Consider the following 5,437-nt stretch of genomic DNA (forward strand, 5'->3'; position numbering starts at 1 on the left):
ACATAAATATAAAAAGAAAATAAAATAAAATAGAATATTTTGTTGAAAACAAAAAGACAAAAAGAAAAAGAAAAACCAATGACTTGGGGAGGGGGTAGGAGGAAAGGAAGGAAAAGGGAAAAAGATGAACAAAAAGGGGAAAAGGGGGATATCACCTCTCTCTCTTCATGCCAGGTTCCACGGGGGCTCACAGCTGAGGTAGGAGGGTTCATGAAACAAACAAACAGAGATTAGCTATAGAAAGGATCTGTAGCTTATATTTTCATTGAAACCAGGGTATTTAGTGGCTTTTAGAATAAAGATCCACTTAGCTTCAGTTTGTAAGAGAAGCTTGTCCACTGAGCCACCTCTTGAGTTTAGAGGTATATGGGCCAGGGCTGAGAAACGTATCCAGTTGGGGTCAAAGGCATGATAGGTGCCTATGTGCCTACTTATGGCTGTGGTGATTTTTTTATTAAGAATAGGTTTGATGTGGTCTTTTATGCGGATAGAAAATAGTCTTTTAGTTTTACCTACGTAAAATCCTCCACAACGGCATTGGGCCAAATATACAACGCCTGGAGTGGAGCATGTAACGTGAAATTTCGAAACAAAACGGTTGCCGTTTGGCAATCTGATCTTTTGAGAGTTATGTATATAGGGACACATGTCACATTGCCCGCATGCATAGGTACCTGGATATTTGGATTTAGTATCACCTGAGGAGTCCTGAAAGTGACTTCTAACTAAGCTGTCCTTGAGTGATTGAGGTCTCATATAGGTGATTGATGGTGCATCATTTATGTACTGATTAACAATAGGATCGGCTTTTAAAAGAGGCCAAAACTTATTGATTATAGCACGGAACGAATGATGTTGGTTAGAGTATTTGGTAATGATACGTACTTTGTTATCGAAATTTTTTTGTTTATTGGAGAAGAGAAGGGAAGTCCTATCTTTATTTTTTACTCTATTATATGATTTTTTCAGAGATACATGACTGTATCCACGTGCTCTGAGTCTATTGTATAAGTCATTGGCTGCAATCTTAAAGTCAGAGTCAGTACTGCAATTGCGTTTGGCCCTTAGATACTGGCTGTAGGGGATGCTCTTTAGGAGAGGTTTTGGGTGAAAGCTTGTCGCATGCAAGACCGTATTGCCAGCAGTAGGCTTTCTGTATAAGGCAGAATAAACATGTCCAGTGGCATCAATTTTAATAGTTAAGTCCAAAAATTCAATGGAGTTTTGGCTGTAATTCAACGTAAACTTTAAATTGAATGGATTCACAGAAAGTAAATTGAAAAAGAGCAACAAATCTGATTCTGATCCTGACCAAAAAAATAAAATATCATCAATGTACCTGTACCAGGCTGTGATGTTACTTAGAAAAGGGACGAGGTCTTCACGCGCGAAGGTATCTTTTTCCCACCCCCCCAGGTACAGGTTGGCATACGATGGGGCACATTTAGTCCCCATCGCAACCCCCTGCACCTGGAGGTAGTGGGATTGGTTAAATTGGAATACGTTGTGCTTTAAAATAAAATCCAATAGCTTCATAACAAATTCATTATAAGCGAAGAAATTTGAGCCTCTTTCTTGCAAATAGGAGCGTATTATTTGTAAACCTTTGGTATGTGGTATAGCATTATACAAACATTCCACGTCGATGGAAACCAACCATGACTGTGCCGGTAGGCTGATACCCTCGAGTATCTTTAGAAGATCGATGGTATCCTTTACATAAGAAAAAAGGGAAATGACGTGCGGTGTAAGGTGTTTATCTACAAGGCTACTTGCATTTTCTGTCAAACTATCACAGCTGGAAATGATGGGACGTCCCGGAGGATCAGTTAGAGATTTGTGCACCTTCGGGAGGGCATAGAAAGTAGCAACTTTTGGATCTTTAGAATTTAAAAAGTTCCATGTGCCTTTGTCTATAGTACCAGATTTGTATGCATTAAAGATTATCGAACGATATTGTGTGTCAAAATGAGAGATTAAAGACACAGAAATTGGTCGATACCAGTCAGAGTTTTGAAGAATCTTATTACACATATTGAGATATTGTGAAGTATTCATAATTACGATGTTTCCACCTTTATCCGCGGGTTTTATGACTATATTGGGATTAGTTTTGAGTTGTTTTAATGCCTTTAATTGATTATGCGTTAGATTATGTTTGTTGGTCAATGGAAAATGCGTTTGTTCGATTGCCTGGCAAACTTGTTGGGTAAATGCCCAAATATTTGGATTTGTATTTAGGAGTGGGAAGTTTGTTGACTTAGGTTTAAACATTTCTAAAGGGGGAAAAGAAACTGACTGTACCGATAAACCAGTGGAAGAGATGGTTATCTCATCATCAGGAGGTACTTGGCCCTCTTCCCATAGATCCATCAAATTGGAGAGGGCTTGTTGATCAGCACTATTTACCTCATTGGTGAGTTTCAATGTATTTATTTGTACAGTAGGTTGCTTGGGCTTATGAAAAAGGGTTCTAAATATCAGTTTTCGTGCAAATAAATGTATATCCTTTATCAGAGAGAATTTGTCCGAGCTTGAATCAGGGCAGAAGGTCAGTCCTAGTTTCAGAACATCGAGTTCATGACTCGTGAGCACATAAGACGATAAGTTGACTATAGATAATTCATTCCCTGAATTGAGTTCTGGGTAGGTAGGAGAAGATTGGGTTAGGTATTAGGTGGTTGAGGGGAATCTTTCCCTAAAAAAATAGGGGCGATTCGGAGGTCCGCCGGTAGGGGAGCACCACTAGGTGAAATGATGATGTCATTAGTGTTGGTGATGGGTAGGGATGATGTCAAAGGGGCTGATTTTGTGAAGGAAGACGTGAGAGTGGTAGACATAGAAGTGTTACTGGAGGTGGAAATGGACAAGGATGTGTTAATGGGGGTGGGAGTGATGAGAGGTGGGGGTGGTGGTGGGTGATGGAACATCATTAAGGGACGAACAGGGACTTGGTTGGAAATAGGATGAGTTCGAGGTGGTAAAGGGGTACTGAGGTGTTGGTTGGGTGCTGCCATAGCGGCGCCCTCCAAATCGCTTTTTCTCCTCTTTGGGAGTCTGTCTCCCGATAAATCACGATAAATTGTGGAATGATTGGATGGAAAGGAGGTTGATGAAGCACTCGATCTAGTTTCATCATCATTATAATCCCTCCTGTTAGAGGGGCGTGATGCTCTAAAGAACTTATTTTTATTTTTACCATCTGTTGGCCATTTGTATGCCGAACCGTTCGAGTAGGAATTACTATCACGTGTAAGTTTATTTTGTTTTAAACGTATTATCTCTAAGGTATAATTTTCAATGTGTTTGGATAATTCAGATTCCTTGCGTTTAAATTTAGAAGTGGAGGTTATTTTAGCATATTCATCGTACCATTTTTTAATGGAATTATCTATCAGGTCGATATCATGCGAATATTGGATGGCTAATAAAGTCATCATTGCAATCGAACACGTTTGTAGGTTTTCTTCCCATTTTTGCTTGATGAGATTGTCAATTTTGTTTAGATTGGGGAAAATTTGTATTCTAAGGCCAAAAGGCATGATTTGTTGATCAATGTATTTGTGAAAAAACTTTCTGTGCCAAAAAATTCTAACCTTACGTTCCAAGAGGCGTTGCAAATATTGCAAAGCAAGGTCAAGATCCTTATCCGATGGTTCACTATTCTTTTGAAGGTCAGAAGCTTTGTTCATTAGGCCCTCCCAGGCCTCGCCGCTGAAAGCCGCCATGGACCCGGGAGAGAGAGAGAAGGAAATAAAGGGAAAAAGGAAAATTGGGGAAGGAAAAGGGGGAGAGGAAAAATACAATATTATTGATTAGTAAAGATAAATGCAAAAAATACAAAAGAACAAAAAGATTTTTTTATCATCATTACAGAAAGTTGCCGTGTCACAGGGAGGTGGGCCTAAGGACAAAAAGCGTATTAAAACGCATGAGTACAATAGAAATAAGTTGGTCCACACTATCCCAGAGACACATTCCTGTTAAAGGTACCTCATCCCCCAATAATTCTATAAATATTATATCCACGAATAGGAAAAAGGGAGGGGGGGGCCAGGGGATTTTTTAACGGTACATTAATTAAAGAGACAAAGATTTCTTAAAAAAGAATTCATAGCTTTAATGTTGGAAATATGTTAAAATTATTTTGGAGAAACCAAAATAGCAAAAATATAATAGCAAATACACATTTTATACAAAAAGTTACATGACACAAGATATAGGGGATCCTGAAATTGTTAGTTGCTGAGAATGATCATATATCCTCCCGACATGTTTCGCGTTTTTGCTTCTTCAGGGGAGTATGCAACTAACATGAACATAAACATAAAGAGAGGTTTAAGAATACAGAAAATACAATTATGCCATACAATTAGATACACATAAATTTCAGAACATTAGGTATGAAATTGGTCTCAATTTGCTCAGTCCAAATGCTTACCCTGATATAATCATTTCCTGCATCGCAACCCACAGGCCAACAGATGGTGAAATAGATGACAAGAATTAGGTGACAGGATCAAATGCTAAAAACAACCCAGCCTCATGCAGGGCATAGATGGAGGTAGACAAGCGCTACAAAGATCAAAAACAAAATCCAGAGATAAATACCAAGTATGACAAGTCCAGCACAGGTATTAAAAAATGTTAGTTTGTAACAAAGTGGGTAAGTAAATATCAATCCCTAAATTATAAAAGGGAATTGGGGCTGAGAAACATGCCTCCATAGTAGGATATGAGATGCTTATTATCAGAGGGATGGAACAATTGATTTTAATTAAGCCTAATTAGTATAAGGGTTGAAAGAAGTGGCTACTGGGGGTATACTACAAAAATACTGTTAAAGAGAGTAGAAGGAATAAGAATTATTTTTACCTGCAGTTAGAATCAGAGATGAAAGAGTTAATTCCATATGATGGTATTGGTGCAATACAAATGCAACAAGTTACAAAAAAGGAATCAATTGATTCATTATGATGTTTTATAAGTTGCAGAGTGCAGCGATATGCTGCCACTGCCAGGCTGAACCTACAAGTAAATAAAAAGAAGGATGACTAAATATAGGTATAGAAAGATGAGAGGCGGTATTATAACAGTATAAAATTCAGCTAAAGAAATATATTTACCAAGAGGAAAAGTTAGCGTGGCGGTAGTATCTGTGCTGAACCTGCGCTACAGATGAAATGACAGCGCTGCCTATTTATATCCCCCATCCATCGAGCCAGGCGTCTGACGTCACCGGCTCGATGCGGACAGCCATAGGTGGAAGCAGTGAGCATGTGCAGAGCCTTTCAAGTCGGCATTTGAACTACCAACCCCATAATGCCTCAGTGCTGACACGAGGTTAATTTGGACAAATGCTGATGGAGATGGGGCTAAGCTGACTCTCCGCCCTTGAAGGGGGCGGGAAGACACAAGTCAGCATAGAGGGCAGAAG

At 39.1% G+C, this 5,437-nt stretch overlaps 1 long non-coding RNA gene across 1 annotated transcript; it reads right to left on the bottom strand.

Annotated features, from left to right (window-relative positions):
• Positions 1-4,095: 4,095 nt before the first annotated feature.
• LOC143924088 (uncharacterized) lies at positions 4,096-5,223 on the bottom strand. Its single transcript, XR_013261815.1, has 4 exons — positions 5,127-5,223; positions 4,876-5,028; positions 4,442-4,575; positions 4,096-4,309 (listed from the first exon to the last, which is right to left on the bottom strand). It is a non-coding gene; the product is annotated as an uncharacterized LOC143924088 (long non-coding RNA).
• Positions 5,224-5,437: the final 214 nt, after the last annotated feature.

This window comes from Lithobates pipiens, unplaced genomic scaffold (assembly GCF_037356315.1).
Source record: "Lithobates pipiens isolate NorthernLeopardFrog02 unplaced genomic scaffold, aLitPip1_a1.2 Scaffold_22, whole genome shotgun sequence".
Taxonomy (NCBI): Eukaryota; Metazoa; Chordata; class Amphibia; order Anura; family Ranidae; genus Lithobates; species Lithobates pipiens.